The sequence below is a fragment of the Bos indicus x Bos taurus genome, chromosome 22 (genome assembly GCF_003369695.1).
Source record: "Bos indicus x Bos taurus breed Angus x Brahman F1 hybrid chromosome 22, Bos_hybrid_MaternalHap_v2.0, whole genome shotgun sequence".
Taxonomy (NCBI): domain Eukaryota; kingdom Metazoa; phylum Chordata; class Mammalia; order Artiodactyla; family Bovidae; genus Bos; species Bos indicus x Bos taurus.
Genome location: NC_040097.1, coordinates 5937049 through 5954250, shown reverse-complemented (window position 1 = coordinate 5954250; position 17202 = coordinate 5937049). Strand labels below are relative to the sequence as shown.

The following is a 17202-nucleotide window of genomic DNA, read 5'->3' as shown; positions in this document are numbered from 1 at the left end:
CCATGCACCATACAGCCTGTGCTACACCACAGGAGAAGCCTCGCAATGCAAAGCCGGTGTACCACAACAGAGCGTGGCCCCCACTCGCTGCCACTAGAGAAAGCCCGTGTGCAGTAACGAAGACCCAGCACAGCCGAAAATAAAATAAGTGCATTTTTTAAAAAGGGAATATCCAAATGCCCAACAGGTGTATATTAGGAGGAATGGCCTCATTACTGATCAGAGAAAGGAAAATTAACACCACGATAAGGTACCTCTGCACACTCACCATGATGACTAAAATGCAAGACAGACAGTGTGGGTGTTTGCAAGGATGGGCTGACCATGTTGGAAGTGTACGGATGGATCTCACCAACACAACACTGAAGGAAGGAAGGCAGACACCAGCACTATACACTCTAAGAGTCTGTTCTTATCCGGTTCCAAAGCCAGACTCGGGAGAGTGTATTGGGAAGGACATGATGGGGGCTTCTGGGATGGTGGTTCTGGTTCAAGAAGCTTCTTAACACGGTGCTGGTTTCATGGATGGCATCAGCTAGTGAAATTCATGGAGCTAATCATGTGCAATTTGTGTGTTTTTCTGCATGTCTATAAGACTTTAGTAAAAATACCTTTAAGAAAGTATTTCTGTATTCATTCCCTCCATTAATTCACCTATGTCTGAGGACAGAAAAAGCATTAAGAGATACCTATTTCCTGAAAACTATTTACCTGACTACACTTCTGTCCCTTTACGCAACAATGAAAGAACCACCACGTCTAGCTAAAATATGCCTCTCGGAAAAGACTGCTCGGTCTGCAGAATCTCTGTATGGAGGGGTGAGAGGGCTCTGCAAGTAACCAGCACCCACAGTGTTTGAGAAACTTTTGCCCACAGGATCTCATGTCACACTCCCAACAACCTGTAAAGGAGAGAGGATGACCCACATTTTAACAGATAAGGAAGCCAAGGCTCAGAGAGGGTGGACGGCATTCACAGGGCCACATGGTCACGTGCCAGACTGGGATGGGAGCCCTCGGATGTCTGGCTCTGAATCTAGCCCTACTCTATCCCAGGTCACAGCTGCCTGTTCACATTAGAGCAAAAGTTCTGAAACTTGAAAGGAAATTCTAAATCAAACACCATCTTTCATTAATTATAGATTGTTTCCCTTCCAGCCGTCTATTCCTGTTGAATGCACACAAACACACATGCAGCCCTGATCAAAGAAGTCTGGGGGCCCTCGGGGCCCCAGGAATCCCCGGGTTGTTGGGGTGGGTCATGGGGAAATGCAGACCAGGGTCATGCCCACACGGTCTAAGGGCAGTTGTGGCTTTTTCCTCCAGGACAGCACAGACCGCCTGCCCAGGGGCCTCATATAATCTGCAGAGCAACTCTGGATGTCAAGTCCAGACAAAACTGGAGGGCAGGACTCTGTCCCACCTGGAGAAAGCGGGGAAGGGTTTTCTGAGAGTGAGTGGTGGCAGGGCAGGATGCCTGGTATCAGGCACCAACTCCAGCCTCCCAAAGGTTGGGGGGGCTTCAAGCTAGTGAAGTAGTACCTCTATTTCCTCGTACCTTCTCCAAGTACCGAGAACCCCACACCCCTCTCTCCTCTGGTCCTCACAAAGAGACAGAATCACTCTGGTGTGAAACCTTGGCCAAGTCTCCATCGCACTGTAAGCCTCAACCTTGTCATCTAGAAAATGGAAAATCTGGACAATACAAATCTCATAGCCCCTTTCAGTTTTCATGTCTGGGCATGTCTCAGACCTTAGTGAAAGCAAAACACACAGGCCCCCAACCCTGAAGATTCAAGGCGGCAACCAGGTTCCGGTGCAGCTGGAACTGCTGTGAGTTTCAACGTGATCCCTGAGCACCTTCGCTAGTGCCTGTTGACTCTCTAAGACCACGGGCCCCAGACGTAACTTGAATCTATACTTTTAATCAGCTCCCAGAAAACCTGCCATGGGTAGAGGTGTGTGAAACGTTGGGCCCCAGTTAAGACAACCGCTGCTGGCCTAAGCTCCCCTAATTGGCACCCACATCAAGCAACCTAACCGTGCCTCGGTTTCCCGATCATACTGTGGAAACAGTGGAGGTTCACTAGAGTTCCTGGAGCGGCGCGGCAGGCGCCAGACCCCAGATCCCCATCAGAGAGAATTCTAGGCTGTATCTCCTGGACGAGGCAGGGTCGGGGCAGCAAGCCCAGCCCCACCTCATAAATCAAGAGCCAGGAAATGCTGAGCAGAGCCCTTGCCTCCATATATACCACATATTAGATGCTTCACTGGTGCCCCACAAGGGAGCTTTGTGAGGTGCGGGCCCCTGGGAAGAGGGGCAGGCAATTAACATAAATAAAACCGTGGGCCAGCTCTCCCCCAGGGTCCTCCAGCTCTTCAAGAAACCTCCTCACACGGGGGCTGGAAACACAGCTTTTTTTTTTTTTTTTAATTGGAGGGAGAGCATTTGGCTCTGAGTTTGAGGGCACACAAAAGGCTCTCAAAAAGGAGACAGAAATCTATTACCCGCCTGGTCAGAAATAGCCCTGTTGGAGGCTGGGCTGAGGCCAGGGGCTGAGAAGCCATCCCAGGGGGCCTGGGGAGGCCTCTGAGGGGGGACCAGGGGGTCACTCGCCAGGTCCCCGGGGGGCTGCCAGCTGCAGCCTTGAGGGTGCAGGGATGGCCTTGAGGGTGCATCTTCCCTCCGGAAACCGCAAGCAGTGCGTGTGCTCTTGGGCTCCCCACCAGCCAGGCGTCCAGCTGAAGAAGGACTCAGGGCATCTCTAAGGAGTGGTAACTCGGGGGCATCAGTTTTCAGGGGTGAAGCTATGTCCTGAGCAAGTGCCAGGCCTGGGGTGGAGGAAGTTGCTCTGGTGAGGCTGAATACCCAGCCTGTGCCCACCTCCCACCCCCGGCCCCAGAGGGGCCACCTCTGTCCACTTTATCTGCTCAGGGGGCAATGCTTCACCCCATAGAGACAAAGGCTCAGTCTAGGTGGCAGGAGGCCCTGGCAAGTTTGTTTGGTCAGATTAACAAAGATGGTGCCCATTTTGGAAGTAATTTCTCTGTGGCAGGCACTGGAGGCCGCTTAGCCTACTGGTAAAGAAATATCTTTAGAGTCAGAGCTAGCATTTCCTAGCTGTGTGACCTTGGCCATGTCACCTCACCTCTCTGTGCTAGGGTTTCTCCAGCTTCAAGACGCAGTTAATGTGACTGCCTTGAGGATTCAATAAGACCATGCAAGTAAAAAGGGACAGTACTCAGTTGTAAAAAAGACAGTGAGTGCTTATTAGAGTAGAGGTTCTCTGTGTTATCTTTTTAGGTTCTTTACAACATGGAGATATGATTATGTATTGGTTAACACAATGCCAGCTGCTGTAACAAATAAACCCCCATGATTCAGTAGTTTAACAAATATTTTTACTCACATGCTCCAATGCTGGTGATTCTAGTTGGCAGGCAGCTTCGCTCCACATGGTGATTCAGGGACCCAGGCTTAGAACTCTGCATCTAGGAGGAAGTTGAGAGAGATGATGCAGAAGATACGGCTGCTTCTTAACCACACTGGGCCTGGAAGCGACACACATCCCTTCCACTCACATTCTGTTGGTGAGAACCCATCACCTAAGAGCAGGGAGCACTGAAAAATGCCATCCCAGGCCTGGGCGGCCTCTCCAGCTCTGTTGCAGAAGAGGGTGCACAAATCAGAGGACAGTTACCCTTCTCTGCCCCCTGTCATTCGAGGCTAAAAATGCTGACTCTCAGAGAGATGGACTTGCTCAAGCAGAGAAGTTTGTACATGGTGGTGCTGAGACCTGAGCTCAGTTCTGTCTGCCTCACAAACTCGTCCTTCCACTCACTGTGCATGCAGCCCTGCCTCTGCCTGGGGCATCGCATCTCCTCCTGGCTGAGGGAAAGGGCTGGGACTTGACTCTGAAATTGTGGCTGCACCAGCCACATGCTCTGAGCAGACTCAAGGGTCTTAGTGGATGCTGGAAAAGGCTGCCATTGCAATCAATGGAGTAGAACAGAGGGAACTCAGACTATGAGCAATGTTTGAGGTCTCAGCAGGCGAGATGCTAAATGGGAACCACGGTCTGGGTGGTGGGGGTGCAACAAGTGAGAGAGGAAGGGTAGGGAGACGAAGCTGAGCCCTTTGGGCTGAACCAGCACGTGTCTTCCGGGGAGCTGGTCTCTGAGCTGGCAGGGGCAGCCAAGAGACTCTAGCAGTGCTGTGGAGTGTGTCTTACTTTGGTTTTCCCAGAAATAGACTTGAGGCAAGTATTCAAGCATAGAGTATCTGGACGGTGATTCTAGAAAATTTCAGTAAGGGAGGTGGGGCAGGGGACAGGAAGGGGAAGGCTGTTATGAAGCAGACGACCCCCATGGGCAACGAGAGCCCAGTTGTGCTGGAACTTCTGGGGGACAGTGTAGAATACACCTCAGAGATATCCCAACACGGCTTTTAATCCACCAGTCCCCCAAGTAGGCACCGTCAGCCCACAGATGGGTACCGGTAGCAAATCAACAGCATCTGCTCCCTGGGTACTGTCCTAGGGCTCAGAATTATGCAGAGGGACCAGATGTTGGTGCCAGGGCAGCTGGTGTATTTCCTGCCTTGGCCAGGACTGGCTTAGAAACTGGGGTGAATCCATGGCTGTGTGCAGGCAGCAAAGGGCCAGGCATGACCCTATGATGTGGAAGGGAGGGAAGTAACAGGATCCTCCAAGGAGGAGGATGAAGGCATGGAGGATGCCTGAGGCACCCCAGCCACCGCCCTGAGGCTCACCATCAGCAGGACACATCCCCTCCCACCCTCCCTCTACACTTTTCAAGTCCACATCCAGATCGCCAGACAGCCCAGAGCACGCAGCAATTCAACACTCGGCACAGCAGGACAGCCAGGCTGGCACCCACGCAAGCCAGGTGGCCAGGTGGCCAGGGCACCATCCTCCTAGGGAGCCAGCCCATTCCCAAGGCCAAAGGCCCTTGAAGTCACACCTGTGAGGACTTTTCTCCCCTCGTTCAAAAGGGTCCATGGAAGACATCAGTCAGAACGAATGCTCAATTAAAAGCACTGAGAGGCAATTAAGTGCCATTTCCCTGCTGGAAATGCAAACACAGCTTTGGGGCTGGTGGGGACAGTGGCATCTTTCAGCCAATCCTTGGGGTCCCAGATATGTGGCCAGGGAGGTTTGAAGTTTGGGGGAGTGGAAAGGGTTGTGGGCAGGAGCCCATGACTCTGTCTCCCCAGAAGAGCACAGGGATACCCAGAAGGTATCTCGGTGCTCCATACAGAAGCGCAGGCTGACATCCAGGAGTGTCAGTACTGAAGCTCTTCAGCCTGCACACAGGGAGCTGAGATGGGGGTCTGATTGGAGACAGGGGTTCAACTTGGAGAGAGTGCTCATGGTAAACCCCCAAAAGAGACAGAGCTTTGGATCAAACATCCAATGTTACATTGATTATAAGGTATCTGACTTTGACCAGCTGATGTCAACTCTTGAATCTGTTTCCTTAACTGCAAAATGGGAACTATGCTAGCAGTACCTACCTTCCTGGTGACCAGGAGGATTGAGTGGGACAGGCTACAGAAAACGCTTGATACGTAGTGCGTGCAAAGCCCTTTCAGTCGTGTCTGACTCTTTGTGGCCCTATAGACTGTAGCCTGCCAGGTTCCTCTGTTCATGGGATTCTCCAGGAAAGAATACTGGAGTGGGTTGCCATGCCCTCCTCCAGGGGATCTTCCCGACCCAGGGATCAAAACCAGGTCTCCTGCATTGGCAGTTTTTTTTTTTTTTTCCCACTACCAAGGAATATGTAGTAGACAATCAATTACTTATTAAGGAAGACAGACAGCTGTGATGTAACACATGTACTAGCATCTTGTGGAGTACCTACTCTGTATGTGCATGCATGCTAAGTCGCTTTAGTCACGTCCAACTCTTTGCAACCCCATGGACTGTAGCCCATCAGGCTCCTCTGTCCACGGGATTCGCCAGGCAAGAATGATACTGGAGTGGGTTGCCATGCCCTCCTCCAGGGACCTACTGTGTTTGGACACTGCCAAATACTCTTTGGCCATTTGTTTGTTTTCTCCTCTAAAGCAGGAGGCTGGGCTCAGGTAGAAGTGGAGACTGGACAAACTAATGGAGCCATTAGGGTGGGTCCAGGGCGATGGCCAGCAGAGGACAAGTGGGCATAGCCCACCTGGGCTTGGGGGCAGCAGGCAGCTGTGTCAGAGGAGCTGCCTCTGCGGGGCGAGCAGGAGACCCCCGGTTGCGGAGACATCTGAAGTCTAACAGGCAAGGAATGTGGCTTAACTGGGACGCCAAATCTGGGAACTGCTGCCACCACTCTGCAGCCTGTGCCTCTGGCAGACACGACTAACCCATCACAGAGTGGTCCCTGGAAGTCTCCCAATCCTTCTCAATGAGAGCTGTCAGATGAAGTTAGTTTGCTGTCTTTGTATCTATAGATGAACCCTTGGAGAAGGGGTAGGTGTGAGAGACAAGAGTCCCTCACATAACACTTGGGGTGCTGCTCTTGGACCAAGCCTTAGATGAAGTGTGGCTTCATCGTGCTGGCAGGGAAGAGATACCTAAGACCTGCTTCCCCACACATACCCCTGTTGGCCAGGATTGACTAAGAAAGGTAGCGTGGGCTGAGTCTCCAAGTTCAAGAGCACTGGGACTGCAGCTGAGTAAAGGCGGGAGGTGGTAGAGATCACTGACAGCCTGTGAGCCGAACGAGGCTGCAACTTCCCAACCTGGAAAATGCCTTGGATGGAGTAAGCTCTCCAACAGCCTCCACTTTACTAAAACCCAGCTGGCCAGCCCTGCTGCAGGCACGCCTCCAAAGATGCTTGTGGCAATGAGCACAAACTTAAGTCTGGCTCCCAGGGAGCTTCCCTGGGAAGAACTGAGGGTGCAGAGCGGAGACTGGGAACCTCTGAAAGGTGGACAGAAGCCAAGCTTCATCAGGCATGTTACGGCCGTCTTCTCCAGTCTTCTCGAAGTGTGAACCGTTCGTTTAACCTTTTCCCGGAGCCGTCATTCAATTAACCAGCCAGCAGGGACCACCTGCTCCATGCCACCTCGAGCACCATGTAGGAAGAGCCAGAAACTGGTGCCCTGCAAGGACCAGCGTTCCGTCCGTGTTCTGCTTTACTCAGACTCTGCCTATCTCTTCTCCCTCACCTCTCTTCTCCACATGTTATCTTCGGTATTTCTTTGATCCGCACGACTGAGCATTCTCCCCTCCCAGTTGCACAACTGTGCCTTAAATTCCTCTGCTCTGTTTGCTTTGTGTGCTTTCTGACTGCTGATGTGTGTGCTGATGCCTTCTTACAGGCTCTGTCAGAGAGTCAGGATGAGCGTTTTCACGGGTTTTCAAAAAGCAGGAGAGAATTGTACAGAGCACAATGTTGAAGTCATTACTGAGTGTTTGAAGTGGCAAGTCTCTCCACTTTATATCTAAAAGGTTCTTGCTCAAGGCCTCTGGCTTTCTGTCTCCCCTGGGTGCCTCTTCCTCTTACACCTGATCATTACCCGCCCAGGGTGATTTCTGCCTCTTATCATCACCTGGAATCAGATCCAGGCGGCAGTGAGCCAGCTGCGGCATCATTACAGAATCAGAAGGGAAAGGACTCTGGTTGTAGCCAGGAGAAGATGGAGTTCAGAGGCCAAGGTCGAGGGACGAGGGGTGTTTAGCTGAGAAGGCAGGGCCACAGCCACAGTTAATCAGTTGCTGAGGCAAAAAAAAACGAGCTGGGTGATGAAAATCAAGAAAACCGCACGTCTTGTGGTGATGTGCTGTGCTCGGTCATTCAGTCGTGTCTGACTCTTTGCAACCGCGTGGATTGTAGCCCACCAGGCTCCTCTGTCCATGGGGATTCTTCAGGCAAGAATACAAGAGTGTGGTTGCCATGCCCTTCTCCAGGGGATCTTCCTGACGTCTTCTGCATAGGCAGGCAGATCAAACCCTTATCTCCTGCATCTTCTGCATAGGCAGGCAGATTCTTTTACCACTGAGTCACCTGGGAAGCTCCCTTGTGGTGATGTCTGAGAGCAAAGCCTCCAGGACCACCTCCCCACGCACGGACTTTTCTGCGAAGCCTGGCCCCACCAAGCAGTCAAGGGGTGTCTGTGAGAGCAGAGCCCAACAGGTCCATCCACACGGCAAGGAGGTCTCTCGGCCCGACTGCCAGTTTTCCCACTTGTGTACATTCCGTCTTATGTTGTTGTCCGGTCACTGAGTTGTGCCCCACTCTTTGTGACCCCATGGTCTGCAGCACACCAGGCTTCCCTGTCCTTCACCGTCTCCCGGAGTTTGCTCAAACTCATGGCCATTGAGTCAGTGATGCTATCCAATCAGCTCATGCTCTGTCATCCCCTTCTCTTGTCCTCAATCTTTCCCAGCATCAGGGTCTTTTCCAATGAGTTGGCTCTTCACATCAGGTGGCCAAAGTAGAGGAGCTTGAGCTTCATCGTCAGTCCTTCAGTGAATGTTCAGGGTTGATTTCCTTTAGGTTTGATTGGTTTTATCTCCTTGCAGTCCAAAGGACTCTCAAGAGTCTTCTCCAACACCACAGTTCGAAAGCATCAGTTCTTTGGCGCTCAGCCTTCTTTATTGTCTAACTCTCACATCCATACATGACTACTGGAAAAACCATAGCTTTGACTAGATGGACCTTTGTCAGCAAAGTAATTCATCTTATGAGCCAGACACTAAGCCTGGAGTGGGAGGGTAGGGCCCTGTTTTCTTTTTAATACCCCAGGAGGTAAGTACAGAGGACAGTAGATGTACCTGGTGTTCAAGAGCTGGCGTGGGCAGGTCTGGTACCAGCCCTGGGATGCTCGGCAAACCTGAAGCACCACGGACAGAGTCAACGGCCTTCCCTAGACCCAGGAGTGCTGTAAGGCCCCCTTGTGCCAGTGTGGGAGTCTCAGGCAGCTGCATCAGTGCTCAGCCTCTCTGTGCACATCCCAGCCCCACGGGCCCTCTCACAGGCCTGCTGCACTGCTCACCCAACATGTTCTCTCCTGCCTCGTACCCACCCCCTCGACCTAGACTCCAAGGATGCCCACATCCATATTTCCCACCCTGACCTCTCCCACAAACTCAAACCCACAATTCCAAGAGCCTGCTGGACACATTCACTGGCTATCCCACTGGCAACAGACACTTTCACGTGTCAGCACCAAAGTTCTCATTTCCCCTTCCTGCATGTCAACTCTTTCTCCAGGGTCCCCCAGCTCAGGGCTGGCCATCCATCCAGCTGCCTCAGCCAGGACGCGAGGACCACCCTGGACTATTCCTTCTTACTCTTTCATCTCCCACCTCTCTTCCTCTCTGTCCCTCCCTAGACTGGACCACTGGCATCTGTTGCCAGGACAACAGCAACACTCCTTCCCTGATGGTCCTCGGCTGGATTGGAATCTCTCTCCTCACTGCCATCCGGGGTTTTTTTCCCCCCAAACATAAAGATGCAATGCAATCATTCTCCTGCCTAAACAAGTTCAGGTGGACTAGATGATAAGTTGTGTGGGAGTGGGGACCTCATCTGCCATTTGTATGAGTCCTGGGAGGAGATGGATGGCACCCGTGCCAAGCTGGGTAACTGAGGGCAGCTTAATGAAGGGGCTACTTAGAAGGGTGTGTAGAGTTTAAGGAGAGCAACAGAGATGGTGCAGCACCCCAGACAAGAATCAGCAGGGAGCCATCGCCAGCCCAGATGGGCTGAAGGGTCAAGGGGAAGGAGTGGTTTCCAGATCCCCAGAGATTTATGTGGCGAGAGCAGAATGACAGCAGCCATGGGCTGAGAGATTTGGGTGCTGTAACCCCACAGGCAGGGGACCAGGCTGACAAATACCCTGGTCTGTTTCCACCTTCACCTTCTGGTCTCTTGCTAGTGCTCTAATTTCCCACCCCTAACCAGCACCCAGGAGGCTTCCCAGGTGGCTCATCTGCCGGTAAAGAGCCCACCTGCCAATGCAGGAGACGCAAGTTTGATCCCTGGGTCAGGAAGATCTTCTGGAGGAGGAAATGGCAACCCACTCCAGTATTCTTACCTGGGAAATCCCCATGGACAGAGGAGCCCGGTGGGCTACAGTCCCTGGGGTCACAAAGGGTCAGACGCAACTCCGTGACGGGGCATGCACACACACAACCAGCACCCCAGCTGATGCAGTCTGCGTGGGTCAGCCTCCTGGGGATCAGGGCAGTGCAGAGGAAGGTTCCCGGTGGGCCTGAAGGCACTAACAGGAGATCCTAGCTCACCGCTGGCTCCACTGGCCCCCAAGGGCCAACCACTCAGATAGCGCGATAAACCAAGGAACCAGTAAACGTTTCCACACACGCACGAGGACGACGGAGGCCTGACTTCTAGGCCAGGTGTTTGAAGACTCTCACACATCTGATCCAAACCCCCTTTCTAATTGTTCCACTTCCAGTGATGACACTGGTCCTTATTGAAGGCGCTTCTCAAATGCCACTTCTTCTGGGAAGCCTTACCTCACTTCTCCGGAAAGTTATCCACTCAATACGGACCTCATTTACCGTTGCCTTTATTACATCAGGCTTCCCCAGTGGCTCAGCTGGTAACGAATCTGTCTGCCAACGCAGGAGACACAAGAGACGTGGGTTTGATCCCTGGGTTGGGAAGATTCCCCGGAGAAGGGAACAGCAACCCACTCCAGTATTCTTGCCTTGAAGATTCCACAGACAGAGGAGCCTGGCAGCTACAGTCCATGCGGCCGCAGAGAGTCGGACATGACTGAGCACATATGCCTTTATTACATCAGGCCACACGCTCTGTTCAGATCTCTTCTCATCTCTCTCTCCATCAGCAGGAGCACCATCGTATTTCTCTCCACATCCCCAGCATCTGGTCCACATTAAGTTCTCAACAAAATGTTCAGTAGTTAAAAAGACAGTGTGACCTTGTGAGATATGATCATTCCTAGCAACCCCACTGGAGATAATGAGCTTTTCTAACCATTGCCAAAGACAGTGAGGGTTTTTCTACCTTCTGATTTTTTTTTTTCAATCAATGTGCCATCTTACAGACTTGAGATCAATGCTGATGTAATTTTTTACTGTATAATAACCGAGGTAAAAGATGAGTAGGTGCTTCAGTTCGTATCTAAGCAAAGCCAAAGCCAGTGAAGCTAAAGCCGGAGAAGCTGGCAGCGAGGGAAAGTTCCCCACTGCAGGGGAGTGCCGACAGCTCAGCTCCTCAAGCCTCATAAACTGACGGAAATGAAAACCACCGCTTGGAAGCAGCGTTTACAGTCCACTGACCGACGGAGAGGTACTTTGTGAGCACAGGCAGTGAAACTTGTTTTCATCTTCAAGTTTTAAAAATCTAATTTCCATGCAAATAGGAGAGGATGCATCAGTGTGGAACTTGGGATGTTTGAGCACCAGGCGGCATGACTAATATTTGGGGCTTGGAAAGTGGCCAAGGACACTTAAGGAATCCCAGTGTTACAAAGGAAACCAAATATGTTGTGATTAGAGCATTCACTGTCCCAAGCAAATAAATGAGCTGGCTCAGAAGAGGAGCCGCTCTGCACTGCCCATCGGCTTCTGAGCCATTCTGCTCCCAAGAACCTGTGGTCGTGTAAGAAGAACCACTGTTCAAACTTCAGTTAAAAACTCATGTATTCAAATGTTTTGAAAATAGGTTTTTAAATATTCAGAGGAAGGAAAAAGGGGGAAATGTTAGCCTGAGGGACAGGGACCTAACTGAGCTTTAAAAAGTAATCTACTTTTGTATTCCATCATGGTGAGCCTGATGCTGGGAAAGATTGAAGGCGGGAGGAGAAGGGGATGACAGAGGATGAGATGGTTGGATGGCATCACCCACTCTATGGACATAAGTTTGAGTAAACTCCGGGAGTGGGTGATGGACAGGGAAGCCTGGCGTGCTGCAGTCCATGGGGTCTCAAAGAGTCAGACATGACTGAGCAACTGAACTGAGCTGATGGTGAGCCTGAACTTGAGAAGTGAGAAGGGAGAGGTAAGGATTGAGATGCCTGGAGTCTGTCTCCTGACTAAAAAGGGAAAGAATCATGAAGAATCTGGTGTAAAGATTTACGAAATCCCCAGGTTTTAAGAAATCATTCTAGTAATGCAGAATTCAGCTTGCCTTCAAATGGGACGCAAAAAGGATAAGAAAGCAAAAGCCGCTCAGTCGTGTCCGACTCTTTGCGACACCATGGACTCTATAGTCCATGGAATTCTCCAGTACAGAATACTGGAGTTTAGCCTTTCCCTTCTCTGGGGGATCTTCCCAACCTAGGGATCGAACTCAGGTCTCCCACATTTCACGCAGATTCTTTACCAGCTGAGCCACCAGGGAAGAAAAGTTATTTGAATAGGGTGGGGCTGGGGTAGGGTGGGATGAGGCGGGAGAGATAGCATAGGAAGTTCTCAAGCAGAAATAGTTTGAAAAGGGCAATTACCTCATTCTATCTGAAAGAGCAAGTGAATAGTTAACGACTTAAAATAATCAATCTGAAGTCTCTACAGAGAAAAGCAAGATGTTGAGCTGGGGATTCAGGAGGCCCAGAAAGCCACTGTGTCTTCCTAATGCCACACCAAGGACCAACTTGAATGGCAGATACTGAAGTTTAATGTAAGAAAAGATGCAACTTGGATCTAGATGTTTGTAATTTTCTCTATCTTGGCCCAAATCTGATATCGCAGTTGAACCATATTCCTATTGTTGTGATAAAGAGCTAGACCTGTGTGTGTGCAAAGGGGAGGGAAAGAGAGAGAGAGAGGGAATTATATATATGCTTAGTCACTCAGTAGCCCACTGGGCTCCTTTTTCCATGGAATTCTCTGGGCAAGAATACTGGAGTGAGTTGCCATTTCCTTCTCCAAGGGATCTTCCCAACCCAGGGATCGAACCCAGGTCTCCTGCATTGCAGGGGGATTCTTTACCATCTGAGCCACCAGGGAAGCCCATATATATATAATAGAGTGTAGACAGTGTTAGTTGCTCAGTCGTGTCTGACTCTCTGCAATCCCATGGACCGTAGCCCGCCAGGTTCCTCTGTCCATGGAATTCTCCAGTCAAGAATACTGGAATGGGTTGCCATTTCCTTCTCCAGGGGATCTTCCTGACTCAGGGACTGAGCCTGGATCTCATGCATTGCAGGCAGTTTCTTTTACCATCTGAGCCACCAGGAAGATCTCATATATATAATATATCTTGATCCATTGCCCCAAATCTGCAGTAATCATTACCTCCCCTAGTGGCTGTATCTATAATTGCAGGCCTGCATCTGCACAGCCCCTCGGCGAAGCTGACGAGTTTTGTTTTACAGTGATTTCTGGTCTATTGTTTGTCTCAGGGTACAAATGACATGGGAACATGAGTAACAAATGCTCCAAAGGTTCCAATTAATAGGACTGTGATTTCCTTATCACGTGCCTGGGACTTAAAGTGGAACTCTTGGCTCTGGAAGGACTGAGCAAGGACTCACAATTTCTTTCTGACTTCTTGGCACACAGCACCAGAAGTACTGCTACAAGCCCCTTCTCTGTCCCAGGAGGAGAACCACATTCATTAACGTTAGGTCTCCTTAAAGGGCTAGACAGCTATCGGTCCTATCTTCCCACACCAGAAAAGCTGGTGGTACGCAAAAGATCTGTGGCCTGACATCTACTGATCTCAATTTTTGTTTCATTCCTATTTATGCTCAAACAACTCCTAGTTTGCATTTCTGTCGCTGTTTTAGCCTAGTATCCTGGCAACCACCTCCAAGGTTCTTACTGTCTGACAAGAAAGGCGGCAAGGAGGGAGGAGTGGGAGAAATGTGTCTTAAGTTGGGGGGAAGGGGAGTAGAAGGTAGACATGAGGGAGGGTAAGGTGGAGAGAAGGGAGAAAAGAAGGGGAGGAGAGATGAAGCAGGAGTGATGAGAAGGGAGAGAAAACATGAGTTGAGAAAGAAAAGGGGATGAGACGGGACTGTTAGGGGAAGGAGGTTTGTATCCAGCAGGATAGAATTTCCAGGGCCCTGGAATCTCAGTGGTGACCCCAAGACAAGCAAGTGGATAAATGAAGTGATGTCCTAACATCTGACCCACTCTAGCCAGAGATGGCTAACTTGGTGACTCTGGAATCCAGGACAGCCTCTGCTCCCTGAGATGGGGTGATAGGAAGGCTACCCATCAGGCCCCTCGGTTAGGAGGTGACTTTAGCTCAGAGGCTCATGGCCCCACCTGGGCCTCACCCTGACTTCACTGCTACCTCTAGTCCCCACCCAGATTCTGGAGAATTCTTCGGGTTTCTGACTCATGAACTATTTTTCCTGGCTCCAGCTTCCAGGGAGCTGCTGATTGAAGGAAGTGATTTCCAGTGAGGTGTATTCACCCCTCAAAAGGAGCTCTAAATCCTGGCTCCCATGAACCTGGTGATGCAAACATCTATACCAGTTTTCCTTGGATGCTAGGAGACTCTTGTTGTGTCTGAGTCTTTGGGACCCCATGGACTATAGCACACCAGGCTTCCCTTTCCTTCACTTTCTCCCAGAGTTTGCTCAAACTCATGTTCTTTGAGGAGACTCTTAGCAAGCTGTATTTTCCAATCCATCTTAGCACAGCACACACACACACACAGAGCAGATAGACTTAGCCAACAAGCATCTCAGGCATTCCAAAATATGTTTTTACCTCACTAAAAACCCAACAACAATCTGTATGCATTCACTTAACAGCATGTAAAGTGTAGTTGAAAGTGAAAGTCGCTCAGCTGTATCCGACTCTTTGCAACCCAGACCAGGATACTGGAGTGGGTAGATGTTCCCTTTTCCAGGTGATCTTCCCAACCCAGGGATTGAACCCAGGTCTCCTGCATTGCAGGCAGATTCTTTACTGTCTACGCCACCAGGGAAGCCCAAGAATACTAGGATGGATAGCCTATCCCTTCTCCAGCATATCTTCCTGACTTAGGAAACAACCGGAGTCTCCTGCATCGCAGGCGGATTCTTCACCAGCTGAGCTACCAGGGAAGCCCGAAAGTGTTGTTACACGCTACCATAATTTTTTTCCTAAAGTGGTGGGATGACTTTCCTGGTCTTGCCTTTGGCCCGTGGGTATGCTGATAAAATAAAACTGACACCCTCTGCTGCAGGAATCTTTACATGAGTGGATGTTCATGCTGCTAAAAGGGGAAATTTTATGCCATCATTCTTTGAAAAAGATAACTTGCCAAAATGAAAACAGGAAGAAACACTAGATCTGAATAGTCCTATATTCTTTCAAAAAGACAAACAAGTCTTTCTACATGTTTAAAAAATGCCAATATACATCATCTTGTCCCCCCAAAAAAAGGGGGGAATTTTCTCAACATTTTATTTTGAAACCAACTCAACCCTGGTACCAAAACCAAACAAGGATATTACAAGAAAATAACATTACTGGCCAATACCAGTCATGAATAGAGATGCAAAAATGCTATACAAAATATTAGCAAATTGAATATAATGATATATTTTTTAAAAGGATAATCTAGCATGACTGAGAAGTTTATTTGAAAAATACCAGTATAATTTAATACACAAATATCAATCAATGGATTTTGCCATGTTGAGAAAAATCATATCTCAAAAGATTATTAAAAACACTTGATAAAATTAATGCCTATCTATATGAAAATTCCTCAGCACTAGGAATAGAAGGAAACTTCTTTAACTATGTAATGAATATGTGTAAAATGCACGCATGCACACTAAGTTGCTTCAGTCGTGTGCAACTCTACGGACTTCAGTGTGCCAGGATCCTTGGTCCATGGGATTCTCTAGGCAGAAGTACTAGAGCGGGTTGCCATGCCCTCCTCCAGTGGATCTTCCCGACCCGGGGGTTGAATCCCTGTCTTTTACATCTAAATTGGCAGGCAGGTTCTTTACCACTAGTGCCACCTGGGAAATAAGACATCCACAGCTAAATTATAGTTAATGATGGAATACTGCGTTCTTTCCTCCTGTGGTTGGGAACAAGATGAGGATGTCCACTGTCTCATTCACATTCTTAGGAGCAAACTATTATAATTAATAAGTGAAATTTTCAAGGCCACTAGATACAGGATCAATGTAAAAATCAATGCATTTAGCATTTCCTTGATGGTCCAGTGGTTAAGAGTCCACCTGCCAATGCAGGGGACACAGGTCGGGAACTGGTCCAGGAAGATTCCACCTGCCGCAGGGCAAATAAGCCGTGTGCCGCAACTGCTGAGCCTACCTGCTGTGACTACCAAGCCCAAGCACCCTAGAGCCCATACCCTGCAACAAGAGAAGCCACTGCAGTAAGAAGCCAGTGCACAACAACCAGAGAGCAGCCCCTCTCACTGCAAACGAAGGTGCCAGAAATTAATTTTTTAAAAATCAACACATTTAAAAGAATTTAAATAACATCAGTTATGTTCTTAAACTACAATGGAATTAATTTATAAATCAGTAACAGATCTGGAGAATCCTCAAATATAGGAAATTAAACAACACACTTCTATTTAACTTATTGATCAAAGAAGAAATTTTAAAAAATAAATTACAAGGGAAATGAGAAAATGAAAGAAAGTAAAAATACAACACATCGAAGTTTGTAGGATGTGGCTAAAATAGCACTTAAAGGTAAATTTATAGTAATATATCCTTAGAGTAGAAAAGAATTTCAAATCAATGCCCTTGGTTTCTAAGTTGATATTCTAAGCAAAGTTATTCTGAGAACAGAAACTTAAATCTAAAACGAGCAGACAAAAATAGAGAAAAAAAATTAATCATCAGTGAAACTGACACTTAAAAGTAACAAAGAAAAAGAAAATTATTCAAGTTGACAAACCACTGGTCAGAGTAATCAAGGAAAAAACAAAGATGACACAAAGTACTAATACCAGGAATAAAAGGTCATGACTAAAAACCCTACAATGGGAAAGGTTAATGGGGAATATTACGTATAAATATATAACAATATACGAGGGCTTCCCTCATAGCTTAGTTGGTAAAGAATCTGCCTGCAATGCAGGAGACCTGGGTTCAATCCCTGAATTGGGAAGATCCCCTGGAGGAGGAAATGGCCCCACCCCAATAGTACTGCCTAGAGAATCCCATGGACAGAGGGGCCTGGAAGGTTACAGTCAATGGGGTCGCAAGAGTCAGACCCAGGCACCCTAGAGCCCCTATCTTGCAACAAGAGAAGCCACTGCAATAA

General features: G+C 49.1%; 1 long non-coding RNA gene across 1 annotated transcript in view; it reads right to left on the bottom strand.

Annotated features, from left to right (window-relative positions):
* Positions 1-3488, bottom strand: part of LOC113880810 — a 42769-nt gene extending 39281 nt beyond the window's left edge. Inside the window, exon 1 of the long non-coding RNA XR_003507836.1 lies at positions 3411-3488. This is a non-coding gene — a long non-coding RNA (uncharacterized LOC113880810). The remainder of the gene's footprint in view (positions 1-3410) is intronic.
* Between the last annotated feature and the right edge of the window lie 13714 nt (positions 3489-17202).